We start from the raw sequence: 24588 nt of genomic DNA, 5'->3' as shown, positions 1-24588 counted from the left end.
CAAGTACTTGTCATCTTGAAAAGTTTCATTTTAATGGCAGTTTTGGAAAGCAGATATCTATGGGTCTTCAGGATATGGTTTGCTTGTTTTTTCTGACAAACTATCATTGCATTTCCCAACATACTAATTTTTTTTTCCTGTTTACAGTCACAGGGATCAAGTTTTTATAACACTGTTACCTAAAGGGAAGGAAAAAGCCAAGCAATACTTGGAGTCCTCCTGCAAAACCAAAACCCTTCCTGAAGGTTTTGCCAATTATCAGAAAAACAAAAAATAAAGTGCTCTATAGTAATATATTAGTAAGTACAAATATTATAATAAAATATAGTAATAATGTATAGTAAAATATATATAGTAAAATATGTATAGTAAAATATAGTAATAAAAGGAAACCTCTGCTCTATAGTATTTAGCCATCAATATAGGTCCTCCTATTTATAAAAGAAACCCAAAACTACTCTAATTCCATTTGTCAGCTCACTTCAGAAAGGTGTTTTGAGTGACTGACAAACACAGACCCTCTGGATTAAGTAATCAGTGATGGTGTTCTCCTGCCAGGCACCAAGCAAAGAGCAGATTTTAGGCAGAAGGACCTGGGCCTATTGGGAACTCAAGAAATGGAGCTGCCTTGACGTAGTGGCCCTTAGAAATTAACTACAACTCTTTTGACTGTACATCTCAAGGGTCTTTAGGGAAGTGGCCAGGTTTTCAGTACCAGAGGAGGCTGAAGCATATGTGCAAAACCAGACTCAAATATGTTCTCTGAGTCGATGGCAAAAAAAGAATGAGCCCCCGCCACTCTGCTCTTGCCCTGCTGTCTTCCCTGAACTTAATAAAACCAGTCATGGCTGGACAGCTGATGGCTTGCAGAACAACACAAAGCACTGCCATGAAAACATGAAGAGTTCCCGTGCCAGTGTCTGGAAACATCCCCTCTCAAAACCGTCTTAGCTTCTAGACGCAAAGATAGAGCCCTCCTCATCTCCCGGACCACCACAGGTTAATTGGCACTCCCACAAATGACCACAGCTGTTTGCAAGATGTTGCTGGGTCCCCTCTGAGACTATCATTACCTGCCTAGCGTCAGTGCAATGCTGATATGTAATTTATTCCTTTGGAAGGGCTCCATCATCATATAACAAAATACCATAAATCTCCCCACGAATGTCATTGCCTTGGGATAAGCCAGCACTGAAAGGCTGGAGGGATTGCTTTACATCAACCGAGTTTGCTGCTTGGTCTTGCTGTGAGATAATGACTGTTAAAGTGTTTTTCTGGCACCTTTGTTAGGACAGTGCCTCAGACACAGTAGATGGGAAACCAAACCGGTGAGCACTCATAAAAGTTCACATGTGCAAGCTTTATTTAACTATGGAACAGAAATTTTTTATTTTTTTTCCTCCTACTAGGCTAGGAGACAACACTAGGTGCTGCTTTTTGCCTGGGTGACTGCATGGTCTTTCCCTGGACATGGACATTGTAGGATCAAGCCAAGAGGTGGCAGTACTCCTCCACCATTCCCAGCCCAGGAGATGCCTCATCCCACCGCAAGGCTCATCTCTGCAGCATCAGTATCCTCAGCTTCTCTTCTGATTTATTTGTATTTACAGAAGAAGGGAAATAAACATTCCATATTTCTCCTGAGCTGGGAGTGCTTTCCTTCAGCCGGGGAGTTCCTTGGCTTTTGGCATTCTGCAGCAATGGGGGCACCTCTGCCACCTCCACTGTACAGGAGAGCCCATGGAGCTGCAACAAGTCCCCAGCGGTGGACAAGGTTTTAATTTTGCTGAGGAGCATGGTTTTTAAAATGCCATAAACTGTGAACACACAGCTGGAGAAGTTTATGGACTGCGAAGAAACTCTGAGTATTTTATCCTGAGTATTAATTCAAAGGGCATGCTTTGTTATTTCCTGTTTCATTGTTGTTTGAAAAGTGGTTTAATGCAGTAAATTGTTTAAAATCTGCTGTGCACATTGATACGGTTTTATATTGCTAGAGAAGGAAGGATTTCACTGCTTGGGTGTGAGGGAGAGAGCAAGATTATCCTGATAATGAAAACCACAGCCAATGCATTTACTTTGGAACAATTGCTTCAATGACATTACTGTGTAGATATTTTAATCAGAAATAAAAGTGCTAATCCCCAAATGCAGGCCTAACAACAATCGAAACAGCTGCATACTTTCAAGGAAAAAAAAAAAAAGGAAGCTTAGCTATTAGTAATGAGGTTTACATTCAGCCAAGGAGAGCTTTTTCTATCAAACAAAAGTGACCCTATTTAAAATATAAAAGGCAATGTTTATTAAGAACTGGTAATGACCTAATGACAGAATTGGTATGGATCACTACCTCACATTATCTAAGGTGTTATACCTGTAAAATTTTCTCATGGATAATAAAAACATCCACCACATAGCAGAGGCAGTGAGAACGAGAGCAAAGGGACTGGCTTGCATCCATATGGCTAAACTCTCATTACCTCTCCTCAGTATTGTGGACTCATCTATCCTGACTCCTGGGAACATTCCCTGCCTTATGCTCTCCCTTGAACAGTGCCTAGGAATGCTAGCTAGCCCAGAGCACCCTAAAAATATGGATATAAAGAGGACTGTATTTACCACGTGGTTTCCTGAGCAGTGCAGCATGCCAGCAGTGAATCAGCAGAGAAGGCTGGGCAACAGTGCCCGTGTCTGTGTGCTGGCACTGCTTGGTTTGCTGGCATGGGGGTAGCCAAGGAGGTTATGTGTGAGCTGGGAGTCCCTGAGCACTGACCAGACACCCCCAGGAGAGCAGTCCCTTTGTGCCTGGCAGAGCTCTGTCCCAGGCCAGGCTATTGCAACATGCATGCATGTGTAGCTGGTTCTGTGTGCTCCTCACTCAGCTTCCTCTGCAAAGCTGGAACTCTTAAAAAAAAAAATCAGTTTTCACTCTGGGTCTTGTTTTGGACTTCACAACACAAGCCATGGCTTCTCAATATATCATGTCTGGGGTGAATCAAATTTTGAGCTCATTTATGATCCTTCTCCATGAAAGTACTGCCTCTCTTCCTTGTGGCTTTTCTGATTTGCCTCGGTGTCAAACAGATCAGAATCAGTCCCTAACCCTGGTTTCAAAATAAAAAAAAAGGCAGTAAGACTTTTAGTTTCTGCAGAAGGCCAAATACTGAAAGGGAAACATGAGAAGAGATCCTCATACAGGCTGAAAATCCTCTGATCTCCATGGACGCAACATAAACAGGTTGAACAAGAGTTACAGGGAGTCCTTGTGTACCTGACAAGAGAACAAGGTGTCTTGGCAAAAGGCACACTTTGAGCTAAATAGAAAGCCCCTAAAAAGGGTGATTCTCATGTTTTGGACAGATATGGCAAAAAGGTTTTTCTTCAGCTTCTAAAGTATTCATGGTGACAAACCCTATTTTACTATCTTTTTGGAATAAAAATGAAGGAAAAGGCTTTTACAACAAGGCTAACTTCCATTATAAATGGAATCATGTAAAGAACTATAGTTGTCCTTGTTCAGTGTCTGTACATTTACTTTTATTGAAATACCTGAGGCAAAAAGGAAAAGGTTTCTTCTCACAGTAGTTAGGAGCAGTGAGGCGACTTCCCTGCCTTGGCCACTGATAATTCCCTGGAGTGGACACATGAGGGGCTTTGGATTTTGATTCAGCATCAGCACTGGCCTCCCAAATGGCCATGAGTGAACAATTTTCTTGCTAGTTGTTGGTCTTGACTGCTTAAAATGCAAGCTCTCAAAGCAGGAAATATCATTCTTACTTCCATCTCCTGCAGAGGCATCTTGGCTTCAGCTGAGGGGTGCAAATGCTAAGGTAAAAAGCCTCTTCCATCCATCTATTTTTTCCATAGTTTTTAATATGGACCTTATGAGTGTACAGCTGTTATCCAGGAGGAGTATGTTTGGGGTAGGATTACCAAAGACATTAAGTGATATTCTAATTTTGCACACTTTGAAGGCATTAGCAACTTTATATCCGTCTTCACCAAGAACGGAATTAAGTAATTGTGGAAATATTTTTTTGTAAATGCTACTTTACTTATTCTTTTCAAGAGTGAACTCTCACCTTTTGCTAACAGGGTGTTAAGGGGTTTTTGAGACTGTTTTTTTTGGTTTTTTTTTAATTAGTTTTATACATAGAGGCAACCTATCAATGTACCACTGCATCCTTATGAGAGAAGTTGGGAATGGCCAAACAGGTTACACAGCTGGTCCTACCAACTACCAAATACATATTACAGGAAAAACATTTCTCCTTTTTACAAAACCTTAAGCCAAAGTTAAGTGTATGAATTCAGGAAAGTTTCTCAAGGTTTGTAACTATTCCAAATAAGGTAAAAAATTATTCACAGACTTGTTACAAAGGCTGGTAGGAAACCTCTCCTGGTTTACTCACAGGCTTTCTAGTACTCACTGTTTCTCTCTGGGCCAAAAATTCCCTGAGGGTGAACATCTTTCCAGTGGCTTTTGCCACTTTTGCTCTCATCCAAGTCAGAAAAACAGAAAGCTGTAGCAAATAATCAACTAATACAACCCTAAGCCATAATTGGAGTTGTGGCCAAAGCCACACCCTTAAACTTCACTGCAGCGTGGAGGCTGCTGTAAAAGGCTCAGTAAGACTTTGCTTTGTAAAATAAGGAAAGGTCAGAGCTGTGTTTGTGGTGGGATAGTGCTGAGGAAGAAGCCAAATAAACACCTGAAAAAGAACCTTTCTCTGTTCCTGATGGACCTGTTCATTGCCACAGTGTGGAGGAAGCAGGGGATAACAAGGCAAGCACTCGAGCCCAGTTGCATTTATGGGGGATGGCACCACCACTCTCCTCATGGGATCAGAATCTCAGATCCAGGTTGTCAGGGCATAAGTCTGCAAGTGTCCAGAGAGGACTCAAAGGCTCTCTAACCCACACAAGATCTTTTTCTGTGGTTCATAGGGGGCAATCTGCCCACTGGAATATCCTTAGCTTAAATGCCACGATACTAAAGCAATCAGCTGGAGCAGCACAGCAACTCAAAGTAAAAGAGGTGGGGGCTCAAGCTTCCTAAAGACTCAGCAGGGAATTCTTGGTATCACTGAAGTGTGATCCCAATGGCAGAGAGTAAATATTTCCCAGAAGAGGGAACTGCTAGAGGAGGGTGTTTTTCTCCCTGGAGCTCAGCTCTGGGCTGCATTTTTCCAGCTGTTGAGAATTTGGTAAGAGATAAATACCTGTCAATGGAGAGCTTGTTCTTCAGAATTGAAGTGGAGACTCTCGAGGGCAGAGTGTCTTCAGCAGGAAGCAATTCCTACTGAGTCTTCCAGCCAAAGCCTCATAACTCTCTTAGAAACACTGCCTAACCCAAAAGAGTCCTCAAAAGGTCAAAGCTTGCTTTGCGGTTCTTTAGTGGAGCCCAGAGAGACCTGGAACTTAAAACCAAATATTTAAAACCATGTATGTACCTATTTACAAATAAAGGGACAATTCTTCCTTTTCATTGCCAAACCTTTATTATATTTGCAATGAAGCAGACATGTGAACAGGGCCTGTCCCCTAGCACTGGTCACTTGTAGTCACCATTTTTTGCAGTGACATGGACACATGAAATGAGCTTTTCTGACATAGTTGGGAAGAGTAACTCAGCTATGGCAATTGTTTAATCCCTATTTCTGTCCATGGCTTGCATAAAGACATCATAAATAACAGTATCAGTGCTTTTCACATTAAATCCCTGGACCTATAGGATATCACAGAAGGGCTACAATAGGGCTGAGTTGTCTTGACACCATAAGGCTCAGCAGAGATGGTCCCATATCAAGTACACCAGTAACATGGAAGTGCCTGGCCTCTCCTGGGCCCTTTTTCTTCATTCTTCCTGTGACCAGGTGAAATTCTCTGTTCAACCTTGGGATGACATGGACTGACACCTCTCTTCTACCCCCATCCTGACCAAGACTGATTTCTCCTCAACTTGTTTAGAATGAGACTAGGGCCACCTGGGCATGAGCTGTCAGGAAACGTGGTGCTTTCATTTAAACAGCAGGCAGCTATCAAAACAGCAATAAGAGAGGCTATCAGGCTTAATAATGGCATGCATTAAAAGTAAAATAACTCTCTGAGGTCCAGTAATGTTGCTTTTACCATTTGTCAGGTGTATAATCACTCTGGAGAATAAGAATAGTGAGGTCTTTGTAAAATCATGAATCAACATTCCCAACAATTCAACTGCTGTGAGTAGGTCAGGTCAATACCCTCACGTCTCAAAAAACTACTTAAGCCCCCCAGTCTCCTGAGACCATTACATCAATGGATGCCTCCACTACTACAGAAAATGACAACTTGCAATGTAATACCAGGAGATCCCCCTTAACAGCTCCCCTATATTAACAGCTGCTGGGCTCTGCTCTGGGCATTTGTCCTTGTTTCCAAAACCAGGTCATATATATTCCTTAGGCTTTCTGTGAGAAAAGCTTTTATTGTTTTCAGGAGGATCTTTTTTCTTTTACAACATAAATAACAGAATGAAGCAGGTAATTTTTAAGCAAGGATAATGATAATGGGAATCCTAAAATGGTTAAATAAGTTGTTTCCAAGAACTTGAGAATAGTTAGATTAATATTCAAAACTATGCCCTTCTTGTTCATTGTGATTTGTTTTCAGCTTTGTGGTGTTTACATCAGGCTAAATCCCATATTTACTGTAGTTCATGGCAAAATCCATTACTTCAGTATACCTAGTTTTTACCACACAGTTAATATAATGATCTGTGTTCCCACACCTTGTAGGGCCACATTCTTTTGTTGTACTTGCCATTTCCCACCTCCGAAAAGAAGACTTCTCTCTGCCTTAAACTTTCCTTTATGTCTTTTACATGTGTTGTTAAAATGCAATGAGTGTTGGCAATGACTGAAATGTTACTGGCTCAAATTATTTCCACAAGAGACAGTGGGGAAATACAAATTAAATTGAAAGATTTTTTTACAGTATTTTTTTTCTTTAAATAGTGTCACATTCCAGTAACTCAAGCACTGCTCTGAATGTCTGTGATACATCTCTGGCCATGAGACAAGGACACTGAAGTTTGTCCTGAAGTCTGCAGGCAGTGACCCTCCCCTGGCTTTGCCTGGGCAGAAAATCCAGCACCTGACAGATGCCTGATCATCTCTTCACCAGTGAGACACAATACAGATTGGTACCTCCTCTACTAAATTGACACTAAAACTATAGGTTTTGAGTTATCCTTAAGCCTTCTATCCCATTTTAAATTTTGTCTGGTGTGTGGAACAGATTCAAAGTGATAAATGTACCACCTGCTTTCAACACACCTCTCAGGCCCCCGTTAAAGCAAGAAGGACAAGCTGTGTATGAGCTGTCTTTCTTGTGATGCTTACTAACATTTGGACATCTTGCCTTATGATTTAAGCCAGAAGAAGGAAGTACAAGGTTGGATAAAGTAATTTCTAGTGATTCTATTTCTTTGCTGATAATTATACAGGATAGTTCCTATAGTATATCTAGGTTAATTAAAGGCAAAATAGTGTTTGAAATTTCTTAGACCATGAAGAAGGGGGCTTCTTCCAACTCCAATTTATTTCAATGTTGAAATATTGAAAGTTTTTGAGTATGAATGGAAACACGATTTTACAAGAAGTTCACAGCATGATAAATCACTCTGCCTAGTTCAGCAAAGCACAGTTAAAAAGAAAATATATGAGAATGGAGTTTGACTGATACATCTTTAATGTATTTATGCTCATAACAACTCTGTTCTCTTCCTGACCTCTTGTTTCAGTTATTTATTTCTGATGTTAAAAGTTCAGGCAGCAAATGCTCCTTGAAAGCTGTAATCAGTTTTCTGAATGGTGAAAGAGAACAATAAGATTTTGTAGCAACCGAGATGCATCTTAGCCCTCGTTGGTGAAAAATGTAAGCTATAGAAAGTCCTTTTCATCTTTTAGTAAGGGTCCATTATTTCTGTATATCTCTTTTCTGTGCCTTATGAAAAGGTTTGTACAGTAAAGAATGACTGACTATGTAGTAGTTCTTTCTTCTTTTGCCAAGCTCTTTTTAGCTTTGGCAGCAATTCTATTTTCCCTGTCATCATCTAATGTCTATTTATTTTACATTGCTACAAAGCCAGTGCAATTCCCCCATAAATCCCAGGTTGTGAAGATGAAGAAACATTTTGATTCATTTTATTAAAATTCTCCAGTGTCCTCTTTATGATTCCTACCATCTAATTAGGTTTGGAAAGGTCATCATTTTGAAAAAGAATAATTTTGGAAAAGAATCAATTGAATTAGGAGATCAGAGGTTGCCAAATGCCTTGCATTTCTGTGCTCTGAAATACCTGATCAATCTTGGTTGTCACAGGTGCCACAAGAGTGCTTGTCACTAATTGTTGATCTAACTAACCTCCATAACCTCACTCCCTTTCTTTCACCTCCACCCTCCTGTCCTCCCTGGCTCTTGTGTGCACGCAAATATATGAGGGGGCACACACACACACACACACACACACACACACACACACACACAGAGCCCACATTAAACTCCTAGGAAAGTGAAGATATTACATTTACTTTGAGCCCTATTTCAACAATTCAACATTCTCCACAGCTGCCTAAAGAGAAGGTGGGAATAATGACAATGGGAAGCTCCATTGACTTAAAACCATCGTCAATGCAAAGTTGTGAATATTTTGTGGAATCAGGTTGGGACAATGTAGAATTATATTATGTTAATCTGAAAAATGTCAACTTTTTTTTTTTTTTTTTCCCCTCATTTTGTAGCCAGTTAGAAATACAAGAAGTTTTAAATTATTGACCTCTCAGTGTGGGGAGAGAGAAAGTCTTTTGTATCATGTTACCTCTCACAGTACAATAGCAGATCCCTCATGTCCCAAAGTTGTGAGTCTTGGTTCCAATTTTAGGAAAAAGTTTTAGAAGCAGTCAGCCTCAGAGGATGCTGTGATGTTTTCTGATCTTGCATGGTGTGGACACTGTTTCACAGCTACCTGGTCACTAATGAGCTCACTGTTAAGGTGCTGTAGGACTAAAGTTGGAGCTGCTAATTAGCAGGAAGAGAGTCCAAAGACACTGTGCAATAAAAGTGAAAGATTAGAATGTTATACTGAAACAACAGCAGAAAAAAATGCATCCCCCTGGAGTGTTTATAAGGCAAGGACTTGGACAGAAGTAATCCCACCTTCATGCCTCTCCCTGCCTCCAGACTCCTGCAGGGAGAGGTGATTGACTCCTTCTGTCACCTCATGCACAGCACAGAGATGCAAAAAAATCAGCAAATCTGGACTGCTAAAAATTATAATATACCTTATGTGAACACAGTTTTCAAACTCGTAGTCTAAAGGGATTGCAACAGGGATGAATTTATCTTTCATTGATATTTTTCAGGATTTCACTTCTTTTTTATTCGTGTATAAGGAGTGAAGTGGTAGTTTGTTCCCCCACTTTTATTACTGAGTTCCATCACAGTTTTGAGTTCCTAACTATGAGGAAATAGCTTCTTATATATCCACAGAATGATTGTGATGTGCACAGGAATGTGTACGATTAAGCACTTTATTTTTGCAGCTTTTATTCTGTAGTCCCCAGAAGGCCATGGATGTGTTCCATTTAACAGCCACTGTCTCCCTACTGTGCATCTTGAGCCCCGAAATTCAATTATGTTAAAATATAAGGCCTGTATGTTTTATATTGCATTTTAGTATTAAATATGATGCAAACAGGACCAAAAATCTGAAATATCTGAGCTTTTATTTTTTTTTTTGCTGTGTCTTCTTAATCAGAAAAAAAATGTTGAACTCTTCATGCCCTCCTTGTACTAATGCATCATTTAAGAGGACATTAAAAACACATGAGTTCACTCAAGAAGAGGTTAGGCAAATGTCTTTTGATACCACTGTATTTTATGAATAATTAATTAAAACAAAGACGGAGTGATTCAGAATTCCGTATTTTGGACCTATGTGTCTGAAGGGAATGTGTCATGCTGAAGAGGCTGCATAAGTGAAATCTTCACCATTTGTAGGCAGAGAAGAGTATTTTACCTTTCTATATACTGATATGATCACTCCAAAGCAGTGAATGGAGACCAAGTGTGAGGGTGTGTGCATGAGCACATCTCATTCCAAATATCCACTGTGGGAAGTTGGTGGGGAGTTGCATGTGAGAACACAAACTCTGGCTTTTTCTCCTTGCCTTCCTGCTGTCACTCAAGAGCTTCCTTTGCCTTGTGCCTGGCACCAGTTTAACACAGGCCTTGCCTTTGTAAAAACAGTAATTGTTCCAATCTTTCACATTGTTCTAGCTTTTAGCAACCATTATCAAGTGGATCAGACACGCTGCTCTTCCTAAAAAGGGAGGACAAGTTACCACATGCTCAGATTCTCTCTTGGCAGAGAAGTGTTAAATAGGTATTTCCCAATACACATGCAGTGGTCAGCCATGCATCCTCAGTGTCTATAAAGACTGGTCTATGCTCTTGCAACTAAGTGGAGCAATGACCAGAGACTCCTGGAAATAAAAACCCCCTGTGTTTCTGAACTTTCTGCCTTTCTAACAATTAAAGAACTAAGGAAAAAGCAATCAAATTTACGAGGCCTGAAAAAAATATTAAATATTATCTACCTCATAAAATGAACTTTTAAACCTGAAGTCATATTTCTTCAAGCCTAATACTTTAGTTTATCTTTGATCATTATAAATTATCCTCTGTAAAGAGCAGTGCTTGGGAAAGTAGTTGGCAGCATGTACAATTGGAGTTCATTCTGCTTTATTTATTGAAAAATGCTAAAAAGTAAAACACTGAAGTACTTCACATTAAAATGGTATGAACCCACCAAGATAACTGCTTGTAACTGTCTGTGTAAAATTATGGTCACAGTAACCACCTCTGGCTCCAGAATAAACTTTCCATGCATGTCAGAGCCAAATGCATTTGCTTACTCAGATTTTCACTTGAATGATTATCTTCTTTCTTCCTTATTTTTTCCTTCATATACATGAAAACCTTTAAAGGAGAAGGATGGAAAAAGGCATCAAATACCTGTCACCTTAGGAGATGATGAATCATTACAAAGAAGAATCCAGACAACTTTCACTGAACAGTTCATTTCTCTCCTTCACTGACACCAGTAGCATGTGAATACATATATAATTGCACAGGGCAGATTAATTCCCAAGAGAGATTTCGTTCCTTCCAGAAAATTATTTTCCATTGCCAAAACCTCAGTCCTCCAATAAAGGGGTCATAATAACTAAATATCAGTACACATTCCCCCTGCACTGAGTTTTACATCACCAGGCTTTGCAGTGGTGTCCTGATTAGCTGGCAGCCAGGACAGATCCATTCACTGGAAGCCAAATTCCCATTTTGCAGTTGTTGACTGCCTTTCACTATATTAATATTATTTTTCAGAATATTAGACAACTCATAGGTAAGTAGCTACTTATTGTATAGCCAGAGCAAAGCTCTTGCATCTTGACTGTCACACTGGTTTTCATCCTTGTTAAAAAAAAAAAAAAATAAAGAAGAAGAAAAAGTTAGAAAAACTGTGAGTTTTTGAATTTCTGGGCATTTTTCTCTAGGAAAACAACCATGCCTTATGCTGGGGCTACTCTTACCTCCAGACTTTAGCAAATTTCCTGAGCATCTGATGTTGTTGGCCCTTGAAGAGTGACTCAGCAGAGGAGCAGTGTTCACTCAGAGCAGTGCTCAGGGAGCTCTGGGGGGTGGGAGCTGCTGCCCTGCCAGGCACCACCATGAAAGGAGGGGTTTCCATGGCCTCCAAGGATTTGGAAGGAGTTGGGATCTGCTGTCATCATGGAGACAAGGTGCCACCACAGGCTGGACTTGTTTGTCTGCATCTGGCCTTGCTCTCCTGCTCCTGTGAGACAGCAGCTCCTTCTGCCTCAGAAGCACAGCTGCTCCTTCCATCTCACTCAGTGCTCTGCCCAGAGCTTCCAAGCCATGCAGCTGGCACTGAAGGGCGCCTGAAATCCTTGGTTGAGACAGGACACAGTTCTGGGAAGGCACATCTCCTCCTGCATCCCACGTTTACTTTGGTAAGTACTGAGGGAATGAACCTGGGTGGCCTCGCATTAGTACTTAGGCTCATTTTATTGGTTTACTTGTCCATTCCCAAAGCTTTGCAGCTGGTCTTTAGACTTATGGAAATGCTATTATAAATATTAGAAAAAACTGACTCCACAGGCTCCTGCTGCCTTTTCACTGGAATACGACTCATTTCTAAACCCCTCATCTCTTTGCTTATTTATTTGGTCACCCCTCATTGAAGGGAGCTCTCAAGATCTGAGATGGCCTGTGCTTTGATGCTCCCAAGAATCTTTCCAGCATGAGTAGAGTTCACCAACTTTGGATCTTTGATGTGAGAGCCTGTGAGCAAAGCTTCATTTTGAGCTGAATTGGGTGGTTTTGGAGAATATATATCCAAGTGTGATGAGAGAACATATTATATTTTGATGAGATTGTTCTCTCATCACAATATAATGAAGGCCATTATATTGGACCCATGTAGAAGTTCTTTTCTTGCAAACCTTTGCTAATCTCCAAGCTGACACAAAAGAGTTCATGCCTTAGAGCTTTCCAGGGTTTAAGCACAGAATTCTCTATTTTTCAAAGAGCCAGGGCAGACATTGTTTGGATTTCATTAGAAACTCATCAGACATGCTGGATCTGAAATAACTGCTGCCCATGGCCAGCTGGAAAATACCCACTTGTTGCAAGGAAACTCTAGCCCACTAATTATCCTAAAAAATTCATGTAGGAACTTTCTTGACCCATTTTTTTCCCCTGTTCCTTTTTTTCCCCCTTGAAGACATGGATCAATTGCTTTCTTAGAAAAATTTAGCTGATTTCTATGTCATCTTTTGGGAGGTTTAATCATCAAAAAATGTACAGTGCTAAGTCATGTAGGATAGCTGCCACAAATTAGTAATAAATAATGTACTGCGAGCCTTTATGGCAGGGAGAAACATATGAGTTTTGAAAAAAAAAGACCCAAACCCAAGAGGTAACTAAATTATTCCTCATTTTTAAATCTGAACATTAGTCAAACATTTAGAATATGAAATATTCAGTTTAGCTATGTTATTCACTATTTCTCATTTTAATATGCATCTGCACTTTTGGTTTCCAGCTAGAACGAGAAACTAAGGGAAGCCAAAATACCTAGACAGGAACAGATAAAAGCCAAAATACCAAGACTGGAACAGACAAAGGCCAAAATATTAGCCAGAAACAGGAAGTACTGGACATCTTACAAGACAACCTCTATATTCTTGTGAAATGTCCAGCCAGGGATGCTGACTGAATAGATTCAAATTATTTGGACAAGCTTTGAGTAATTATCTAAATCTTTAGGTATTTAGCTGAAGCACACTTTAAGTCTGAGTCTCTCACAACTGGCCTGTCACTTGACTAAATGACCATTTCTCAGAGAGTAAGGCAAATCTGGAGTGGGGAAAAACCCAGCTAAGATATCAAAGAATGGCTTCATAGTAGATGTTTCTATCTGCTTTTTAGGGCTTTAGAGAGAAAAGATCTTTCCAATTCATTAATTATTATAGTTGTACATTTACTGTTTGGATTTTTTTTTCTTTTGTTTGGAGCTGTTGATCAGAAGAAGCAGCAAAAAGGACTCCAAGCCAGTTCAGCAGATGAGAATGGCCAAAGGGCTGATGGGTTTCCTCCTGCTCTTGCTGTCACTCACCTCTGTACATCTGACCAGTGCACAGACCAGCACAACACACCACGGTGTAGCATGTGCCCACTTGATGTTCTTAGTGTGCTGGCTGCACAGAATATCATATTGGATCCCAAACTAGATCTTTGCCTGATATCATATTCTTGGAGTTATTATTCTTATTATTATCACAACTACTATTACTATCACACCTGCCTTGTAAAGAGAAGCCTTGCTCCATTCCTGATCTTTGCAGTCTTTCAGTACATAAAGGGGGCTTATATAAAAAGAAGGAGAGCAACTTTTACCCAGGCAGATCGTGATAGAATGAGAGGGACAATTTTAAAGTAAAAGAGGAGAGTTATAGATGAGATATTGGAAGAAATTCTTGACTGTGAAGGTGGTGAGGCACTGGAACTGGTCGCTCAGAGAAGTTGTGGATGCCCCATCCCTGGAAGTGTTCAAGGCCAGGCTGGCTGGAGCTCTGAACAACCTGATCTAGAGAAAGGTGTCCCTGCTCATGGCAGGGAGTTGGAACAAGATGATCTCTAAGATACTATGATTTTTTGATTCTATGATTATCTTATCCAGATGGCACCTCTCCCTAGGTGCAAAATAGGCATAATGTAAATACTACTACCACTGCAAAAATTATCTTAAGAGAAGAAATTACATTGGGAAAATGAGATTTTAAGTTTGTTGAATTTCCATTGATTTAAATATTTTCACTGCATGTTGAGAGAATCACATTTTGAAATTCATTTTTCCACTGGCTCTTTCACCAGTAAAGGAACAACAGAAAATACTGGTTTGTGTTTGCTGTATTCTGATAAAATACAGGAATGTTATAAACTTTACTTAGCTTAGCATCCATCAACCCTTGCTTTCTCCACTCTTTGAAAGTTTTATTGTAATGAAATGTAGTAAATGTCATTAGAATGGGCCAATGTTGATAAGATGATCATTAATTGAAAAAAGAGTTTTAAAGAACTCAGCTTCTCCGGTAAATTAAAACCTGTAGATAACATACCACTTAAAATGACAAAAATAAACATACTGAAATCTTTGTAGTAACAACATGATCAACTTGAGAACATGTTTGGAATGGAGATGGGGAATAAGAGGGTAAAAGAAACAGCTGGTGGAGTGGTTTTCCTTAAAGAAAATATGCTGTTTCTGCTACGAAACTAAATTATTTCCATGGTGTGTCCTTGATTCACAAGCAAGAGATGGTAAAGAAATTCTTTGATTTGAGTCAGGTTTGCACCAAATCTTATCTACAGGTTAGTCGCTTGTCATGTTAAAATTTTGTGAGATGAAACAAGCAGGTTTTGGTTTTGAAGTTGAAAAATCTCAGAGTGATTGCAGAGGCTTCATGAGGAGACAAGCATTGTAAAAATAAGCCATACAAGGAATGATTCATGAGGAACATAATGAGAAGCACTCTGTTTTACATAGTCCAAGAGAAGAGACTGAACAGAATAATTATTTTGTAAGGGGATGTTGAAGGCAGGAACAACACCAGAGCAATATTCAAATACAGAATAGCCTCCTGTAAAGAGAATAAGAACTGAAACTTTTACATACTGAAAGTGAGTAATAATGTACTTATGTACATTTGTACATTATGTACATTTGTACTTGTGTGTAGCAGCAGAGGTGCTCACTTACATGTTATGGAAAGGCTCTTCAGTGTGAGGACAGAGCAGATGTGTGATAGACTGCTTGTTTCTGAAGCTTTTTGAAAGTAGTCTAGATGAAAGGTTTTAAGAAATGATGAGCATAGCTGACTCTGTTCTGGTGGCACACACATTCTTCCGTAAGAATTATTTTTGTTCACTGTGACAAGAGATACAGATCAAGAACAGTTGAACTGTGTCCTGAGTGTTTCTTTATGAACACTTGATTCTCCTATCACAACTGTAAAGCTTGAACCAAACCATGAGTTTACAGTTTGATAAGACTGTTCTGTTTGACAGCAGCCAAGTGCCAATTAGGAGCCTGCAGGTAAACATGCAAGGCACATCTAGGTTGATCTACTGAGGAGAAAAGTGTCTTCCATCACTTGAAACTGGCTTGTTTCTGGAAGCACAGTCCTCTTCCATCAGTTTCTTAACTTCTACTTGTGGCTCTGACTGATTTCACCACCCAGGCAAATAGCCTTTCACAATCCTGGGCACTTCTGGCCTCCATAACGAGTTGTAGTGAAGTGTTTTTTGGGAGGAAACACTCATAAATATAGTGTTTGCTTATTTAATTTTAAATTTGTTCATTTTCAATCAAGTTCCCACTGCATCAAGTCATATCCATGGCTCCCTTTTAGCATTAAAAGAGAAAGAGTTAAAAAGAAGTCCTAGGTCGGTCTCTAAACTCATGATGCTGTATTTTTCCATTTTGTATTTCTTTGACATTTCATCTGGATTGCTTTATTATTGTTCAGAAGAAGACAAAACTGTTTTCACATATCTGTAGAATTAATGGAAGTCCAATCAATCTGCCCTATGAACTTCTTTGAAGTCAGGTATGGGGCTACTCCTGCTGTGTATTCCTAACTCCTGACCTAGGAAGATTTCTAGGGAGCCTGTCAGGGGCTGAGCCTGCAAGTTGTAGCTCTCTTTCCTCAAAGCAGTATGGCCAAAAAGAATGAATTCATTTAAGTAATGAAATTAGTGGTATGATTGATACAGCTAATATAGAAGCCAAGAAAACATTCATCTGAAATTGTGGGGCTATATTGACTTACATGGGTTTTACAGACCATGATGATACAGAAAATGTAATAGAAATCCACCCCACAGAGCAGAAATGTTCTTATTTGCTTTAGAATTAGGGAAGTTTTCAGTCTGTATTTCAGTGTAGATATGAATTGAATAATTGATGTGAATTTCAGGATTAAGCCTTCATCGGGTTCCTCTCTAGAGCAGTTCTTTACAAGACACGTGAGACTGCTGAGTTTCAGTGGAAGAGTCTAAATACACATACATGTAAATTGAATTAAAAAACCACACTATTGATTTCAAATCCTCAGGCAAGAGTATGGAAGTAACTACACTCTGTTTTTTCAAGTTATCAAGACTATCATCTTCTGGCTTATAGAACTCTCTCCCATGCTGAAAGTTTAAAAGCCAAACATATATTTTTAAGATGTGATGGATTCACACCAGCTACAAATTATGATAAATATCCTCCACCTTGCTGAACATATATAATCCAACACATTAGTGGGATTTAAGATGGAGCTAACTATGGAACCATAACAACAAACTCTCACTTGAGGAAACTGCTCTCCAAATCCAAATGCAGAATTTAGTCAGACCCTTTTGGCCTTTGCTTTTATTGGACAAAATTAAACCAGAAAAATAAAACCCCAAACAAAACACCTTTGCTTATTTCTTTGTATGAAAAATGTATCATTACTTATACTTTGAAATAATACTATTGCAGTAAAAATCTGGGAGTAAACTGTGTTTCTGTTTCCAGTCAGAAAATATGGTTCCATTTTATTTGTTTTTTACAGTGGCCTCTCATGCTAAGTCTCCATGTGATCATGACATTTCCTCCCCAATGAGAGCGAGACCAGAAATCCAAGCGATCACACAGAGAATTTGTGTGTCTTGGCAGCTGCGATCCGTATGCGAATACATGTTCTGCTTGTGCCAAGGTCCAATTTGCTGAGATGTGTGCAGTTTGCACTGAGGGCCTGAGCCACACTGGGACCCTTCGAAGAACTCCTAAGTGAATCCTTAATCATGGTGTGTCCACTGGAAAAAAAGCAGACTGTGCACCTAGAAAATTCAGTTTTGACTGCCAGATAGCTAACTTCCCACAGCACTTTCTGCTCTCCAAAAATCAGCAGCGACTTTGAACAGCTGACAGCGCTTTCAGTGGTACATCTGGAGGAGCAAAAACACCACAAAACATCTGTTTTTGTTGTTGAATAAAAATAAACAGTACAGAGCTGAAAGCTGAGCAGAGAAAAGCATTTCGGATACAGTGAACGTTTTGTTTATTGCACAACCCCGCTCAGAGGAGCTGATCTCGTGCTGGTGGGTGGATCAGAGAGCTGCTGCTACGTGCTGGAAAGGCACAGCTATCACTGAGGGGGCTGTGCCTGTTCTCAGGGAGACATCCATGGAGAGGTAGGAGTGGGATTCAGGGAGGTGCAGGAGTCGTGAGCGTTTGGGCACCCCTGGAATTGATGGCCATGAACCCAGGGAAAGCTCACCTGGACCCATCCATATTGCAAACCACAGTAAGGCAGAGCAGGGTCACCTCAGGCAGTAGGGCTCCTGTCTTGGGTGGCTTATGGGGGAAGAAGAACACCATGTGGGCATTCATGCCATATTTTGAATTTCAGAGGAGCATTTCCATCTACTCATCCCTCCACCTCAGCTTCACTTCCATAAACATCATCACCCATGGAGTTTTTAAAGGAAAGCTGGAAAGAGATGCTCTAATATTCCTCCTGAGATCTTACTTGGATTTAAAAGATTCCCTGGAAATTTTCAGGACAAGCTGCATTTTCTGGAGAGATCTGAACTGACCTCCTACCACTCCAAAAGAAGGGTCCCCAAAACTGTGCTGATGCTGATCTTGTCACTGATCATAACCCCACTTAAAAAAGAGTGACTCCTGACCTCAGAGGTGTTATTCTATACCTAAAGCACTGTAGTTCAGTTCTGTGAGAAGCTCAGTGTCTATCAGCTATTCCCATGAAGATACTACGGGGAGGTAATAGATCAGCTGCCTGGACACAGTCCCGAGTAATGTGTTTCAGGGGACTCCGCTTGAGCATGGATGCTGGACTAGATGAACCCCAGTGGTGCCTCCCAGCCTTAACCATTCTGTGATACCTTTAACTGTGCCAGAAATAACTGCTAAGACATCAGATTTTCATTCATAATTGCTCTAAAATATCTTCATTTATAATAAAAATGACTGGGCCCTAGTCAGTCCAGAATGAGACTTAACTACATTTGAGCTGAAATGGAGATATGAATTATTTAGAGAATTATGCTAAAAATAGGAGGTCCATTAATTATTGATACACTACACCTGGAATGTGCTAGATTTGTGGATCCTTCTTTTTTCTTTGAAGGGATCTGAATTAATTGTCTACAGAACCCCTAGGAAGCACAGAAAATACAATAAACATTGTAAAGCACTCTCTGAGGAATAAATTCCACAAAATCTCTGCCCTTTTTACATTGTATCATCTAATGAATGAGACAAGAAAAGATTTTTTTCTCATTTATCTTAGATCACTGAAAGCAGCCATGGGGTCTAGCTCAGTAATCTAACTATGATACTGGATTAGAAGCGGAAGAAGGCATTTTTGGTTTTGATTCACGAGAGTTTTAGACTGTGGGTCTGCCACTTATACAGTATCTGGCTAGGTATTCAAAATTTTGAATTCTGGAAAATGTTCATCAATTCTTATGTGGCTTGTTTCTTTTTAATGTTTTACTTTTTTTTTTTTTTCTCTTCATTTTCCCAGTGTTTGTTCTGGTATTTGAATTAGATTGCTCCAAACTACAATTTAAGAAATTATTTTGAAAGTGATAGGGCATTTTGAAAAGTTTTACTGAAAAGGTTTTTCTCCTCAACTTTTTCCTAAGTGAAAATTCATTAAACCTGACTCCTCTCCTTCTTTCAACTCCAATTTTTGGCAACCTGGCAATTTTTTTTAGTGAAACAATTCCCGTGACATTATATGTGATGCAAAAAATTAGTATTTTCCACTGAAGATATTTTTCACTGATGACAAAGACTAGAAATATTGTTTTATTCAGTGTCCGAGGAAATATATTGGGAAAAATGAGATCAACTAAGAAGAGGCTGCAAAGCCATAGATATGAGTCCAATAGTGTAATAGATATTCTCCAACATCTTCAGCAACTGTGCACAATACTTAAATCACCTGAACAAGAGATACAGAGAGAAATTGCACTGACTACAATCGAGTGCTTGAAACAAAGTGGAAAACTAACTAAAAAAATAGAGGGCTCTTGGGCAAGATAAGAATACAAAGACAATTGACATAAAACAGACTAAAACATAGGAAACCTGCAGCAAACCCCACTTTCATTGTGATGACAAAGGACTGGTTTGATCTATCTGTATCTTCTCAGCCATTTCTTGCTTTACATTGCCAGTAGTGTTATGGCACAAGGCTGCAGCAGCACAAGTCCAGCCTTTGCAGTGCTTTTCACATTAAGCATTTAATGGTTTTCTTCAACTTCTCAGGTAGATAAAAGTCACCTTTTAAAAAATGCCTAAGCCAGTGTTGATGTTATTGATGAGCAGAGGCAGCCTGAGCCTGGGCTGAGGTCTACCTTAGCACACGGTGGTCACTTCTCACCCTGGTGAAGCAGCCCTGGCGCCGGGGTGATGTGAACAGCAAGACAGGTTGATAACTTACACTGGTGCTTTAACATCTCACAGATCCCACCTATCTATCCTATCCATCCCATCAACACAGTAGTCACCTCTACTGCATTACAGAAATTATCCAAATTTCTTCTTCTTCACCAGAATGCAGCCTGGAAGGCCTGAAGCTGTGCTTACCCTGCATTCACATGCTTCCTACTCTCTAGGATTGACCTTACACCAACAGCAGGGATAGCAAAATGAGTGATCATCGAAAAAAAAAAAAAAAGAGGTTATTCAATTTTAAAGCAGTCAGTTTAAAACAATGGGAATTTTTCATTAGAGAAAATTGGCATCAGAATCGAAATGGAATTTTGCTCTTTTGATTATTGTCTTGATCGTATTTGGTTTCCAGGCAGTATTACTGTAATGCATCTGCATCTCTGTGCAATGCTGCAATCACATTTTTTAAGGTTCTACCTAACATTGCAGTTACTTTTAACAGGAGTGAAAGATTTACTCCTCCTGATCAGTTCTTTGGTGAAGAGCAGCCCAAGCTCACAGCAGTGAGGAACAATGACAGAGCACCTGCTCTGTGTCTCAGAGCAGCAACGCTGAGAGCTGAGATTCATTCCCCTGCTAACACACCCTTTGCAATGCCAGCACCTTTATTAGCCAGCTGAACTCTGCATCCTTTAGGGAGACTGGAAAAATGAACTTTATTGTGAATGTAGAGTCAATATTGCTCAGGGAACCAGGTTGTAGGGCTGAGCTGCAGCTGACCAGGAGATATGCAGAGCTAAGAAGATATTGTTATTGTTAACTCTTTACTTTAAGTGGAAGCTTTTGAAGAAAAGAGCACAGTGAAAAAAAGAAGTGACTGAGGTGACACAGAATCTGGGAAAATTATGTGTCTAAGTGGTCTTGAGACAATTTTTATAGCTTGGTTCAATCTTGGATGGGTCCCAGTTTCTACAAGCTGCTGATTCAGAATAGAAGATGGCTGATCTTTTTCTCCAGCAAAGTAAATAAATAGAGCTTTAGAAAGGCAGGAAAAAAAAAAAACCTGCCTTCTGCTTTCCAGCACTTCTGCAGGGCTCCTGGGGTTGTGGGGATGTTAATTCAAATGACTGAGAAAACATGATCCAGTTCACTGATAGGTTTTAAAAACAGAAGTTTTTAATGCAATGGAAACAAAGGCTGACATGAAAGATTCAAAATAGAAGAGAACAGCTTCTTCTTAAATCAGTATAAATTGTCTGTGTGTCATGGCAGTGAACATGTTTCTTTTTTTTTTTCTTTCAGGAACTACGTAACCACAGAGTTCCTGTTTACTGTATTTCTTAAGGATAAAGTTTTCTGTGGTAAGAGACACCTAAGACCATTAGGCACGCACACTACAGATCTAAAGAAAGTCTATTTACCAGAGCTTCCAGGAAAAATATTGACAGGGCAGTAAAAATACTTTCCTTGATTACTCAGGCTCATATTTTAAACCTAAAATTACAGGAACTTTTCTCTTTTACCAATTTATTTTTAGCATCTTTATTTTTTCTTTTCTTTTTATACATTTTTTTTGCTTACCTTTTAAAGCATGGCGAGTTTCCATTGATTTTGCAAACCAGGGTCAAATTTAGTAAATCCTTCTAATACTTCTCATCCCTTTTGTCAGTATTTTCACTAAGTCAGTAGGAAATGATCAATAGAAGGTAAATTTACCTTTCTTCAGTAACTGACAGATGAAGCTACAGTGTATTTCAAAGAATATGACCTCTCCTTCAATCTATTTTTAATAACATATGGGTAGTGATACTTTTGTAATGAAACTAAGCTGTCTACATATTTATGTAGTGCATATTACAGCAAAATCTGAACACCAAGCAAACAGTGATGAATTATCCTGGAAACTCCTTGGGAAGAAAAATATTTCTTTTTCAAGCTATTAAGGTGCACAGATAAGTTAAAATGAATGTCAGGCTATTTACAATTTATGGACTCAGGATCCTTCCGTCTGAGATACGAAAGGAACTCCAAACTTCTGGAAGTGCTTTTCACTGCAGAAGGAGGCAAACACATGGAGCTCTCCTCTGGCACACGAGTGCAGGTATCCAAGGTCAGCACCTCAGGTGTGGTTCTGCTCAGCCCCAGCACTTCAGAGTATCAAACCCTTAACATGAGAGGGAAAATGGGCCTGATTTTTTCAGGCAGCAAGTCAAGCCTTCAGATTTGCTCTCAGGCAAGCAATTTCCGTGCTCTCATGGAAACTTTCAATGGAAAACTTTAAAACTCATTTTGAAGTTTTCCATTGTATCATCTGATACAATGGAAACCTTTAAAATAGAAGAGATGACAGTGTTTCCCAGCTTGTGGCAGGCAGCAAAGAAGTATATACATTGCAGGGTAAAGTGGAGCAGTTCTTGAAGTCCACCAGGAGGAAAACTATTTCTTTCAAAATGAGTGAGGATTGTTTGATTAATTTTGGCTCTCTCCTCTCAGCACTCTCTGCGAGTCCTGCTGATGGAACTGTCTGGAGTTAGACTTCCAATTTGCATCCATCCCTTTCTGTTCCCAGGAAAGTGGCCTATAAACTACTTTGATCAGATAAAGTTTTGGCATCTTGTTCAGAATGGAAGCTTTCAAGCTTTTCAAGCATGAATTCCTCAATTCAGCCTCCATGCAGAAAGATAACACAGCAAGGAGACTGCCATTAATTTCAGATGCTCATCCTATTTATAGACACAGAATTTGTCAAGAGCTAGTATTGACCCTGCTGGAACAGTGAATATTTTTCTTCAAATCAGTCCTTTTTCAATATTTCAGAATGTCATGGATTAGATAAGGGTTGTGTGTTCTTACAAGGGAAAGAACATATCTGGACAGCAACTTAAAAAAACCCAGAGATGAGCAGGGGAGTGAGGAAACAAAATGGATAAAGAGTTTTATCACATAATCAAAGCTTAGAGACAAATCACAGGAAAACATTATCTACAGAAGGGATTAGCTCATTCTGGAAGGACAGAGAATAAAAAATTCTGTGTCTGTATTTTAGTTCAAGGATGTGTTTATTTGCTATGGTTATCCAGAAGCTGCCATTGCCAAGGTAATTCATGGTGCCTTTTTAGTCTCTTGCTCATGTTCTATGAAACACAGCTGAGCCTTTACTAGAGGTATTTGTTCTAATATATATATATATATATATATTTGCACATATACATCTATACACACATTACCTGTGGTATACTCTGATTCCCATAGTATGTTTTGTGGACTGCTGGAAGAGTTGTACTTTTTTTTGTTGTTGTTGTTGTTTCCTGTGGCTGTGAGGACTGGATTGGACAAACCAAGCTGTGGTTTTGGGAAAACCTAAGGAATTAATTTTCTGTGTGCCAGTAAGTGTGAACATATTTAAGAAGAAGAAGAGAAAAAGCAGAACACTACTAAAGCTACTGGATAAGGTGGGAGCTGAAATCTTTATGACAAATGTACTGAAAATATTTTCTTTCAAAAACAGAAGGGAGCTACTATAGCAGTAGCTGTTTTACACCCAATACTGACCAGTAGGGAAGAACAGACCGAGGGCTTAGAAGAGAAATGTGATTGGAGTGAAAGTGTTTATTAAATATTTGAGTTTCATATTCTCAGAATGGTAAGTGAGCAAGAAAAGAGCAACAAGCAAAGGATTCAGAAGCTGCAGGAGAGATGGGAATTATTTCAAGCAGTTGCTTTAAAAAGACACTTGCAAACTACACCAACACCCAATACAGGAAAATATGAAGCAGAAATGGATAAAGCTGAAAGAACTAAACTGGACAACCCTTTCCCATCTTCAGTCTTCCCTCAGAATGGGAAAATTTAGAGATATGAAACAATTCATTTTAGGAAGGGTTGCACAAGCAACTGAGAGGTGACACGCTTAATTTTAAAGACATTTCTCTCTACAAGTGCCCAAGATCATTCAGTGGTACCATATAAAGTTATTACTGGTTTACAGGTAGGAGGAAATTCAATTATCTCTTCCCAGATAGGTCTATTTTTTTTTTGATAGGTGGGAAGGAAATGACCATAGATAGCCACAAAGTTCCTGGAGTATCTGGAGTTTGGACAAACAGACATGTGGTGCCAGGAAAGTCAGTCATGGGCTGAGCTGTGGATGAATACAATTAGATACAAGGTCTCATCTTAGAAAAATGTTAACAGAAGGTGGTTATAATGGGAAACAAATGGTATCCCCTGAAAGAAAAATAACTCTTCTTGAAAACTGCTGGGAATTCTGAGTTCATACACAGGCATGCTTCACTGATCTGGAGCTCATATGATACCTTTATATCCAGAAATTCTGGGTTTTGCACATCTGGTGAAGAAGGAGGAATCAAATATTTTATTTTTCCTGGTTTAGTTGAGAAAATGTCACCAAAAATAAAGAACATAGTACCTCAGTTCTTGAAACAGGAAATTTTCAATTTTATTAACCCCATCCTGATCCTGACTGTCCAATTATTCCT

General features: G+C 39.5%; 1 long non-coding RNA gene across 1 annotated transcript in view; it reads left to right on the top strand.

The window, feature by feature from the left end:
- Positions 1 to 17262: 17262 nt before the first annotated feature.
- The window catches only part of LOC140683809 (uncharacterized), a 37498-nt gene continuing 30172 nt past the window's right edge, over positions 17263 to 24588 (top strand). The window contains exons 1-2 of the long non-coding RNA XR_012055329.1: positions 17263 to 17856; positions 21392 to 21450. This is a non-coding gene — a long non-coding RNA (uncharacterized lncRNA). The remainder of the gene's footprint in view (positions 17857 to 21391; positions 21451 to 24588) is intronic.

The sequence above is a fragment of the Taeniopygia guttata genome, chromosome 3 (genome assembly GCF_048771995.1).
Source record: "Taeniopygia guttata chromosome 3, bTaeGut7.mat, whole genome shotgun sequence".
NCBI lineage: Eukaryota > Metazoa > Chordata > Aves > Passeriformes > Estrildidae > Taeniopygia > Taeniopygia guttata.
The sequence above is the reverse complement of the archived record's forward strand: the minus strand, read 5'-3'. Positions and strand labels throughout refer to the sequence as shown.